This window comes from Nicotiana tabacum, chromosome 15, assembly GCF_000715075.1.
Source record: "Nicotiana tabacum cultivar K326 chromosome 15, ASM71507v2, whole genome shotgun sequence".
NCBI lineage: Eukaryota > Viridiplantae > Streptophyta > Magnoliopsida > Solanales > Solanaceae > Nicotiana > Nicotiana tabacum.
This window is the reverse complement of record NC_134094.1, coordinates 123,051,288-123,064,442: the sequence shown is the minus strand read 5'-3', so window position 1 is coordinate 123,064,442 and position 13,155 is coordinate 123,051,288.

Below are 13,155 nucleotides of genomic sequence, written 5' to 3'. Positions count from 1 at the left end.
CTCTCGGGATAGTTGGCGAAATGGACCGTAGAAATTAGCGAGTACGATATCAAATATCGACCCTGAACCGCCATCAAATCACAAATTTTGGCTGACTTCGTGGCCGACTTTATGCCGGCCTTAATACTCGAAGTAGAAAAGGAATTGTTGTTAACCTCAGAGACTTCCTCGGGAATCTGTACCCTCTTTACGGATAGTGCCTCGAACACAAAGGGGTCTGGACTCGACATCGTGTTGAAGCCGCCTACGGGTAACGTAGTTAGGCTGTCTATTAAAACCGTGAAATTGACTAACAATGAGGTTGAGTATGAGGCCATAATTGCAGGTCTCAAATTAGCTAAAATCCTTGGGGCCGAGGTGGTCGATGCCAAGTGTGACTCCCTCCTTGTGGTAAATCAAGTCAATGGGACGTTTGAAGTAAAGGAGGAATGAATGCGAAGGTATTTAGACAAATTGCAGGAACGATGCTCTGGCTAACTTTGGGTCATCGGTTGATGATGATGAATTCAGCCCAGGAACAGTAGTATAACTCATGAAATCGGTAGTGGAAGAAGGCCATGCTGAAATAAACTCAACAAGTTTAGCGTGGAATTGGTGAAACGAATACATTGACTATTTGAAGACTGGGAAGTTACCCTTGGATCCTAAAGAATCGAGAGCGCTACGCACGAAGGCACCCAGGTTCAGCCTGTCCGAAGGGACTTTGTTCAGAAGAACATTCGACGGCCCGCTCGCCATATGCTTGGTGCCGGGAGATACCGAATATGTCTTGAGAGAAGTTCACGAAGGCACCTACGGAAACCATTCGAGGGAGAAATCTTTGGTTTGGAAGATAATCAGGGCTGACTATTACAGGTTCGATATGGAGAAAGATGCAAAGGACTTTGTACGAAGATGCGATGACTGCCAAAGACATGCACTGATGATCCATTAACCCGAAGAGCTACTCCATTCGGTCTTGTCCCCATGGGCATTCATGAAATGGGGAATAGACATCGTCAGTCCCCTGGCGTGGGCACCTGGCAAGGCTTAATTCATATTCTTTATGATCGATTATTTCTCTAAATAGGTCGAAGCTCAAGCGTTCGAGAAAGTCTGGGAAAAAGAAGTCATTGACTTCATTTGGGACCACATAATATGCCGGTTCGGGATACCGATCGAGATTGTGTGTGATAATGGGAAGCAATTCATCGGCATCAAGGTAAACAAGTTTTTCGAAGACCGCAAGATTAAAAAGATACTCTCCACACCCTATCACCCTAGTGGGAACGGACAAGCGGAATCTACAATAACAACCATACTCCAAAACTTGAAAAAGAGGTTGACCGATGCCAAAGGGAAGTGGAAGAAAATTCTGCCCGAAGTCTTGTGGACGTACCGTACAACATCGAAATCTAGTCCCAGGGCCACCCTGTTTTCATTGTTCTACGGTGATAAAGCATTAATACCGGTCAAAGTAGGAGAACTGAACCTCAAGTTCCGATATGCAATCGAAGAATCAAATGGTGAGGCCATGAGTATGAGCCTGCAACTATTGGATGAAAAACGAGAGACCGCCCTAGTCCGGTTGGCCGCCCAAGTCCGGTTGACCGCCCAAAAATAGCGAATAGAAAGATATTACAACCAAAGAGCCAACCTCCGACACTTCAAGATCGGGGACTTGGTGTTGAGGAAAAGTACCACTACATACTAGAAACCTTAATGAGGGAATGTTGGGACGAATTGGGAAGGACCATATCGAGTCGTCAGAATTACCAGCGAGGGCTCGTACAATCTTGAAGCAGGAAACAGTGCACGGCTACCGAACAACTGGAACGTGACACACTTAAAGTGGTACTACTACTAAGGTACGATCTCATTTACTTTCTTATAATGTTATCAATCAGACTAACATTTGCAGGCAACATCCGAAGGAGAATGTGACTATTAGGTCTGAAAGCACGCATTTCACTCTTTTTTCCTTGATCCGATTTTGTCCCAAATGGATTTTTCGGCAAGGTTTTTAATAAGGCAATAGTAAATTGTGCTAACTTAAAGTCGAAAAATAGTTTTAAATCGGAGTCAATGGGCGCATCAACAGTATCCGAGCCCTCTCAAGATCAATCTCGAATACTGGGGCCATCACCCTCGGGTTTAGGTTTTTAAGCAAGGAAAGAAGGAAACTTTGTACTTGAACAGCTTAGGCTCGATGGTTAGGATTTATTCTAAGGGACAAACGATCAAATGTACTGTGCTCGTGTTGGCCACCTTATCCATAATACGAGCTTTTACATGCTTTCGATCGTGTACTCTACACATAAAAATGAAAGAAATTTTCCACCTTTCTATTATGTATTTTTGCCTCTTCAAACATAGAGCCTAAGGGCTACCTCTATTCGGGGATTATCGAGCCTAAGGGCTATCCCTATTCGGGGACTATCGAGCCCAAGGGCTACCCCTACTTGGGGAATGTCGATCAAAATAAGTTCGAGCAACTCGGGCTACCAAATCTCGGAGGCACAAAACCTATTATGTAGTGCCTAAAGACGAAAGGCTACGGCTACCCCAAAAAATAGCTCGGAGACGTCTGAAGCACGTAATTGGAACATAAGGCCTTTATAAAAATTCAAAACATGCTAAAAGGTTACCCTTGGAAAACATATCGTCTAAAATCACTTAAGCATCTTGGGAAACTACCGGTCATACTAAGTTTTCAAGGCCTCGAGCAAATAAAGTTACATCGAGGTTGGGCCCTATTCAGACATATGAAAAACGAACAACTTATTACTTCATTTGATTCTATGCTAAGGCGTTAGAAATATTTGCAAAAATAAAGATTATGAAAAGATCCTAAAAACGTGGAGACTTGAAATTGCCAAAAAGGGAAATTTTATATATTCCAGAATGTATTTACAAAGGCCCAACAAAAACAGCCGCAAAATAAACAAAAAATATACACATGACAAAAACTTAAAAAGTTCTAAGGCATTCATGCCCGATATTCACCGGGGCCCGACTCGTCGCCAGAACCGTCGGAGCCTTCGGACCCCTCAGAACCCTCGGAGCCTTTGGCACCTTCAGGCTTGGAAAGTTTTTTCACCTCGGCCTCAAGCTTTATTGCTTCCTCGATCTCGGCCGACATGTTTAACCCTCGGGCGTGGATTTCCTCGTGGGTCTCTCTTCAAGACAACCACTTCATATATTCAGCATTGGTCTTCAGAAGGGCCTTGGATGCTTCGACATGGGCCTTGTATTGGGCTACCATCTCCTCAGCATCGGCAGAGGTTGTTTCCAGCTTGGACTTCATTGCCTCGTGCTCTCTACCGAGGGTGTCCCGTTCTACGACAACCGAGATCAGTTGTGCTCGGAGATCTTAATTTAGCTGAGCCCACTTGTCAGCTTTCTCCTTTGCCACCCGAAGTTGAACCTCCACCGATGTCAGCTTTGCCTGGGCGATTTTCTTTTTCGAAGCCAGCAGATCCATCTTGCTCTTCCACCCATCGGCCATGGCCTAGATCTTGTTCATTTTCTTTCAGAGTTGGTCGACCTAGTCGATCTTCTGTTGGATATGTGAGGTTTTGTCGTTAGCCACTACGACTAGTTCCTCGTTTCTAACTTCAAAGACCTTTACCTTTTTAACAAAGTCGGCATGCTCTCACCTCAGGGCCGATGCTTCCTTCTGAGCCCTATCCAGCTCGGCCTGAAAGTCCTTGATGACCCCGTCTTGTTGCTCGCTGAGGGGGTTGTACGTATCCCTTTTTTGAGCATTCTCCTTGAGCTCAAGCTCGAGTTGATTGACCTCGACACGGCACCAGAGGAAGCTTTCATGGTGAAGTATTGAGGCCTACAAAACAATAAAGGTCATGAGAGATATCAAAACCTAAGTGAGATTCAAAAAGACGTAACGATGCCTTACCCGGCTCAGCACATGATAGGCCTCATTGAAAAAGACATGGCACGTCCACCTCGCTCATTTTTGCTTGGTCTTCCTCGGTCACCAGGCATCGGAGGTAGCTGGCTACTCCCACGGGATCAGACAGAATTCGGGCATCCTCCGGGACAGTAAGGATAACCGATCTCTTACGACCGGGGTCCACACTCGAAGCGAGAAATTATTTAATCAATTTTGGGCTTGAACTCGGCCCACCAACTTTCGAAGATATAGCATTATTCGGGACTTCCAGGTCGCACAACCTGGAAAAATCTTCCAAAGTAGACGAGTCCACACCATCAAAGAAAGAAAGAATGGGATCATCTGTGCCATGAACTCATTAATTGGACTTCTCTATTCCAGCTTGGGCCTCCTCTAGCATGGACTCAGTGTAGGAAGGCGTCCCCATAATTTCTATTACACCGAGCGCTTCCTTTGGAGCAGAACCGACATCCTGGGGGTCCCATCCCCCATCTCCATATCGGCCTCTCGAGTCTGAGGGTGGTCAGCCTTACGAGTCTCCCCCTCAGCTGCCGCCTGCTCCCCAAGAGGGGTCAATCCATGGGAGATAAAAATGTCATCTTCTTTTGACTCATCCCTGAGCCGGAGAAGCAAATCGGAGTCTGGCACCCGGGAGCTAGTGTTCTTCCTCGTCTTGCGAGCCACCCTCTTCTTTGGTTTCACCTTAGGACCCGGTAGCCCCCGGTAGCCCCGGGCTATCCCGTAACGGAGGGATCAACGAACAAGGATACATGCTCGTCCCCTTCCAAAGGCCTAAGCTCAGTAGTCTTAGGCAAACCTATAAAAGATAGAAGAAAGGTTAGTATGATGTAAGTTAAGGACACGATAATAGCTATTTGAAGGAGAACCTTACCACGAGAACGGGCCTCCCGTAGGCCCTTAGAAAGCTTGCGCCATGAGCGATCGAAGTATGACATCTATTTGCAGATGCCTTCGATCCACTCCTTAAGCCGGGGGACAGCATTTGGAACCCGAGCAAAAGTTGCACGACTATAAACACGAAAGATGAGAAAGAGAATGAGGAAAAATTAACATTTAAGGAAGGGCTGCACTTACGAGATGCATTCCACTTCTCGGGGAATGGCATAAACTCGGGAGGAATCAGATCTTCGGTCTTCACCCGAACGAAGTATCCCTACCAGCCTCGGTCTCGATCTTTGTCAATACTTGAGAAGGGGGCCTTGCTGGTCCACCAAGTGAGCTTGATTAATCCCCCTCGAAAAATTCGAAGACTGTATAGACGGAGCAGTTGATCGATGGTGAACCAACAAGACTCGGTGTTGTTAATGAAGTAACGGAGGAAGATCACGATCCTTCACAGAGATGGGTGGATTTGCCCAAGGCACATCTCGTACCTCTTGCAAAAATCCAAAGAAACCGGGTCTACCGGCCCAGTGTGAAGGAGTAAGTGTAAAAACTTAAATACCCCTCCACGTGGGTAGTAATAGCATCCTCAAGCCCATGGACTACTACATCTTTGCCTTCCCATTTACAATCCTCTCGAACTGCTGGAAGGACGTTTTCGGTGACAGAGCATATATACCTCGATGCTCCCTCACCCTGATCCTGTTTGGATAAAGGTTTCTCGCAATTGAACAGCCCCTGGGAATAAACATTTTTAAGGGGGGATCGGGAGCTGGTTCGGTGACAGTCGACTCGGTGGCAACCACTTCTGGAGCAGTCGTCTCGAGAACAACTATTTCGGGAACGACCACCTCAGTACCGGCGGCCGGCTGATAAGATGAAGTGGCAAGCTACTGAGGACTGACTTGGAAGTTTTTGCCATTATTATCTAAGAAAGTTTGAACATTTAAAGCAAAAGTATAGAGGTTTGAAAGAACAAGTTTAAAGGTTGAATAACATAGTAAGAAGGTTCGAAGAAAATCTGGGTAAAAATCTAAGAACAACTATGAGGATTTGAAGATATGAAAGTTTGAAGGTAGTTGGTAATAGCTAGAGAATTCGAAGGTAGAGGCTTGATCGGAAAGTGGAGAAAGAAGAGGGGATTGAAGCTTTTATAGAGGAAGTAGGCGACGCTTCGTATTCGGAGGCACCAACTGATGATTGACACGCGTCCGAAGTCAGAACGACGCGTCTGATGGAACGTTTCGACTTCCTCGTCGTAACGTACGGAGGAAGAAATCGGAGAACATCTATCGTTTCGGCAAACCTACTCTCTCAGAAATGAGGGGACTATCTGTATACGAGTAAAATCGAGGTTAATGAGCACCCTGATTTTTCAGTGGGGCAAATGAAGCAAGGACGTAACTACAAGGAATCAGAATCAAAGTCAGGAGCCTCTCGTATCAAGGCCCGAACAAAACACTTACCCTCGGAGCCATCGAGGCCACGCCCCCGGATCCGGTTCGAGTTCCAAGACTTCGACAAGCATTACCAAACGACCGCACACGATTAACAAAGGGCCGTGATATTCGTGCCCAATTAGATATCACGGCGTGAATCTCGGCTCTTATCGGCAGCGGATGAGAGATTAGCGAAAAGAAAGATTTTTACCTTTCTTAGAATTGTACTTAAGGTAAAACTCTCATACTATATAAAGGGGAAGCTGATTATTCAATAAACACATTGTAACACGCATATCAAGGCAATATACATTTATTGTCTTTGCTCCCAAAAGTGATTCAAAATTTTTAATTTTGCTCATAGTTCATCATAAGTGTTTGGCTCTGAACCGAAGGCAGGTTAATTGTTAAGCTAATACCGAGCCCGGACTCAACACTACAACTAGTTTGGCTGTTTATTCTGTCTTTAATTTGCTCATCTAAAGCTATATTTATCATTTGTATTGAATTAGTCTCCATATCCTTAAAATCGCGTATAAATTCAACTGTTATCCATTTTTAAGGGTAAACAATACGTACATTCGACTCTTACTTTGTATACACACACACACACACACACACACACACACACACACACACACACACACACACACACACACACACACACACACACACACACACACACACACACACACACACACACATATATATATATATATATATATATATATATATATATATATATATATATATATATATATATATATATATATATATATATATATATATATATATATATATATATATATATATATATATATGTGTATGTATATGTATATACCTTAAAATTAATTAATTTAACGTACTTGGCATCGTGAACACTAAAAGCCTTTAGGGAAAATTGGTTGAGCAGAACACTGTGTCCTCGTCGCAGAAAAATCTTGGATCCCCCATTTATATATATATATATATATATATAGAAGAGTCCAAATCGCACTTACCACTAGTGTACTGACCACTAGTGTACTCTCTAAATTTTGAATCACCATATGAATTTATTTAGGATATAGGTATAGTCCAGTTGTAATTATTGTCAATCTATGCTGCGATAGTATTATTTATAATAAGGACAAAATAGAATAGGCCTATATATGTGCTTGTGATGTAGTCATTTTTGATTATTCATAACAATGTCTATCTACAGTTATTGTCCTTTCTGGAAAGAGTAAGTTGTTTTTAGAATCTTTTCTGTTTTTATTGAACCACTCAGGTTCTGGTGGGGTTTGCCGTAAGCAGTGCCATACAATATACCAAGCAAGTGCAATTATTGGAGCATACTATAATTTGCTATTTGGATTGCAAATATTTTTTTTTAAATCTCTCTCGGTATTCTGTTTTCCTTTGTACATTCAGATTTATTATTTATGCTTTTATAGTAACTGAGGGAATGGTGCCTTTTTTTATACTAGATAATGAGTCTATTTGGATTGAATTAAAAAAAAAAAGTGACTTTTCAGCAGAAATAACTTTTAAGCCCAAAAATAATAAGTTGGGGTTGCATAACATATTACTTTTGGCATGTTTTAAACTGTTTTAATTTATTTTAAGCACTTTATAACTTTGACAAACACTGAAAAAAGTTAAACCAGCTTAAAAGCTGATTTGACCAGCTTAAAAGTCAATCCAAAAACCCTCAATAACGAGGAGTAATTTTAAACAACTTTTGGAAAGGGAGCTGCGTAAGATGATAATTCTTGCCGGTTATTAGATTGTCAAAGAAAAAAAATCATAAATAAAGACAATCCAATGCACAAAGTATTCCGAATTTATGAAATATTCTGAAAAAGGTCGCACATCAATGGCGTGTAATGTAGGCAAAGGTAGATCAACAATTTAAGATCTATGGATTTAACCTTTGAGGTTTTTTTTGTCATTGAACATATTATATTTTTAATATTATGAGTCCATACCTACTATTCTTGGTCATTTTAATATATTTTTACACATAAATTTATATTTCGCATCAAACATCTTTAGACAAGTAGTCTGTCATGTTCATTGTTTACTTTTTCTAGCCATATACATAGATTATATAGGATTATATACACATTAAACATAAATTATACATATTATATATATATATATATATCTGTCGGCTATTTTTAGTATAAGTGATTGAGTGGACGGCTACTCGGATTAATTCTTCTATCCTGTTACCCATTAGTCTCTTTTCGTCCAGGCCAGACCAACAGGCTACGTGACGAATGGCCCACTAGGCCACTATTGAGCTAAGCTTGGCCCATTAACAAATTGACAGGCCTAAGACCTTATGCCTCCTCTAAGTTTTCCTCAACAAATCATTAGCAAAGATTGTTAAAACATAAATAGCCATCCTCTTACTATAGTTTACTTTAGTTGACCCTAACAAAATTTAGCCATAAATGTTTCAAGTCAAAGAAACGGAAAGAGAAAGAATCCCTCTACATGCAGTTGCGATAACACAAACGTTACCAACAACAAAAATATCCTCAGCAACTGTACCATTCCTTATCTCCAAAGATTTATATTCAAAGTTGAGAAAACTTGGATGAAAGAAAGGAGTAAAATACAAATTTTCACCGAAAAATGCAAATATTCTAGAAATTTTCAGTTGTTGGAGAAGATGAACATAATACATAGTACCAATATAATAAATCTATAAACCAGTATATAATCAGTGTGTAATGTATATGCATTAGTTTATACAAATATTATATAGTGATTACACATTTATAACTTAGTGTATAAATAACGCTTAGTAATATGGGTTGCTAATGCAGTTAATTATGCTTTAGTTTTACCATATCATTGACATTTAAAAGATCACAAATTACTCTTTCAAAGCTTCTAATTGAAATTAATGAGAGAGATGCCAAGGGGAGGAGGGTGGAGGTTGAATTTTTCTACAATTACAATGTAAATAATTGTACATTATTAATTAGTTATTTATCTGCCAACTACACATAAGTGTCCACGTTTGATGCGAACTGGAGCACATGAAGGAAAGTTTTTCCAATTATGCGATTGCAACGTGCAAAGGTAAAGAAATAAGAAAATAGGTGCTATCCTTTCTACTCCATTTTGTATGGTATTTTTTTCTTTTTTAATTTATTCTTAAAGAATGACACAGAAATGTTATACTAATTTGTTTGGGACACAAATTTCATGTTTGGGACACAAATTTCAAATATTTTCTTTCGGTTTAAATTTGTATCCAATAAAATGGTGTCATATAAAATGAAATGGAGGAATATATTATAAAATTTATGTTTCGCACCAAATTTGAACCCAACGACACGAGAAATTTTACTATATAAGTCACATAACCAACATTATTTATGTGAGTCTAGTTTATTTCTTGACAAGTTGACTCAATGTTCCTACTTACTTATTTTAAAGCATAAGCTAAAAAGGCAATATTTAGGTCTACTCTTTTTCCTAATTAGAGGCTTAACTAATGGACAATAAAAGGAAAAGAAGAAAGAAAAAGATCTATTTCATTGCTCCTATTATATTATTATAATATTATAATAAAGAAAAAAAAGCAAACTACGGTGAAACAATGCATTATGATCTATGTACTCTTCAAAGCAAAAAACAAGTTGAGAATTTTTTATCAAAAAGCAGACCTAGAAATCGTTGATCTTCCTTGATTTTTTCTTTTTTCTTTTCCTTTTTATTGTCCATTAGTTAAGCCTCTAATTAGGAAAAAGAGTAGACCTAAATATTGCCTTTTTTAGCTTATGCTTTAAAATAAGTAAGTAGGAACTTTCTCGTTAACTTTGCAAACCTGTTTAATGGAAGTTTATTTAATGCGTCTTCTGATTGACTTGAAAGTCAACCAACCATTCCTTTTATTTTTTTGCATTTAACTTTATAACAGTTTAAATAACTTTTACACTATTATTTCTGGTTACTAATTTTCCTTTTATAAATAGTTATATGTAATTAAATTTCAAATGATCTAATAATTGTTGCTTCTTCATATGATTAACAATACTAGCTTTAGTGTGCGTGCGTTGCACGTGTATTTCGCATCAATCAGTATAAAATATATACAAGAAAAATAAATTGGTGTATACATTGAAACAATATCTTCTTAACATATAGAGATGATGAATTTAGTTGAATTAGTTATATAATATTTGTAATTATAATATAAATAAGATATAAATATGCATTTTGTTGTATATGGTCTAACATCTCTTTGTAATACAAGTAATACAAATTTTGACTATCAATTAGACCAATGATAGTATTATATTAGCTCACAATTTGTCAAAATTGTTATTTTATCAAAATATTATAAACCTTAACTACTGGATATAAATATTTTACCTGATTGTTTATCCGATAAATGCGTCACTACATCCCCAAATATATATTTCTTGAAATTCTAATGGACTAAATAATGCAATTTTTCATAAAACTCTAGTCACCTAACTAGGCCAGTATTCAGGAAGATGTTTTTTAAACAAATTTTCTTAGATCTTTATAAAATGATATTAATTGGTGATAAAATTTATTTTTTGTAACCAAGGTACATAATATTCGGTCATATAGACTCAAGAACCTTTCCAGCTTTGTATCAAAATTAAAAGACAACATAATTCAATTATCTTGTCTTAAATGATATGGCGTTGGTAAATAGAATATGGTTATATGGCATTGATAAATAGAATATGGTACTTGATGTATTTTTGTTGGACAATTAAATCAACGTATAATTGTTGATTTTAAATTCTTAAAAATATTAATTAATTTAAAGGTCCTAAACCTTAGGGAATTAATTAAATAATTTTTTTGGTCTAGTGTAAGCTCTAATTTTAAAAGGATAAAAAGAAACAAACACATTTTGCAAGGGACTTTGTACTTTTAATATATTATCGATTTTTAAGTGTAAGATTTACATGCAGTAAACTTTTAATATTTTTAAAGGTTTTGTAGTACTTTCTACCTAATTCAAATAAGAAAGATTTTAATGCATAAAATTTTAATTCATTTAAACTGTTAAATATTAAAAAACAATTAATTGACTACTCAATAAATTATTTCTTATAGTACTTGACACATATTCCAAGGACGGCAGTTTTTGTTTATTAATAAATGGGGAAAAAACCGTTAGTTTTACAATCATCTATTCTAGGTAAATATTAATTCATTGATAGTAGTATTTAATTAATATTGTAGAATTAAGGAAATATATAATAGGTAATGTATCCCTTGTTAATGAAAGGATATGGGAGAAAACGTGGTAAAAGTATGTTATGTTGGTATTTTATTTTTTTAAGTGATTGATATAAGGTAAAAGTTTAATTGATTTTAAAGTACTAAATATTAGGATTGTCTACCTAGTTTAAATAAGGAAGGATTTAATACATAAAATATAGTAATTAATTTTCAAGTCCTAAATATTAGAAAAATAATTTAAATGACTATTTTGTCTAGTGCAAAAATTAATTTTTAAAGAATAAAAAAGGCAAACGACATTTCGTTAAGGACTTTCGTGTTTTTAATATAGATATAAATGATTAAATTTTTTAATATTTTATCAATATTCCAATGCTTTGCTTAGGACAGAAATTCTTAGGAATCATAATGGGTGGGGAAGCATATTTTAGACGTGGTTTGAATTCTTCAAAGCAATTAGTATCCCAAGTTGGCAAGTTTTTTTCAAATTTTTTTTGAAAACATTGTTTGTGCATAGATTAGTGATCTGTTTTTGAAAAATTTTTGAAAATATTTTTCAAGTTTTCAAAATCTAGTTTATGGTAGATTTTGGGTGAAAATCAAGTTCCTACTCACAAAACTTCAAATTTTTTTCAAATAAAATGCATGTCCAAACATAATTTCAACTTCCAAAAATTATTTTTCAAAACTACTTCAAAAATTATTTTTTCAAGTTTCAACTCAATTTATGTCCAAACGCTATGGTCGATTCCGTTTTTCAAATAGTAACTTTTTTTCCATCATTTTGTTGTTTAGTCTTTTCTAATGTTTTAAAATAACTTTCTTTTCCAACACTTTTATGTGGATACTGATGTAATATTAATATGATATTGCTTAATCTTCTCCCTAAAAGTTTATTGTACCAATTACTCAAGTTCGCTTACAAAAGTGATTAAAAGAGTTCTAAGACAAAACAATCCTCATAAATTTAGCACAGGAAGGTTTTCAACACGTTGTTGTGACTTTATTGCTCTCTTTTTTTCATCAGTCTTCGCATGCGAAATTTTTAATTGGACTATAGTAATTGCGAGCACGTAGTCGTCAGTTGCTGTTTTTTAAAGATTACGGACTTAGGTTATAAGCAATATGGAGAATTAATTTTGTGGATAAGATTGGTCTTCGTTCTTGTAATGAAGTTGGTATGTTTACTTCATGTATCGTATTAACGTTAACTGCTAATGTCTAATGTAATGAAGTTGGTGTGCTCTTTGTTTTTAGAGACTCTTTTGCTGGGAAACTAATATATAGGCATAGATATTTGAAGTTCGGCTTGAGCCAACCAAAATTTTAGTCGCGTAAGTCTGAAGTTCAGACAAAAAATAATACTAGTATTTGAAGTTTGCTTGCACAAGCAATATGCCAAACTTCACGTAAAATTTGTAACTTTTTTTTTTTTTTTTTAGTAACTTCAAAAGCCGGTTTTTGCAACTTTAGTCATGTATGCCTCAAATTGGTTTGTGAAATGACTAAACTTATAAAATTTTATAAACTACGAATATGCCTTAGATAGGGTTAAATCCAAAGTTGGCTATCTGTGCATTTTCTCCTCGAAACAAGCAACATTCTAGTTATGCGGCTCCTCTTAATAAATTTCCTCACCCTACATTGGATGTAATATTGTAACAGTTTATTTTGAAAATATTTGCTAAAGTG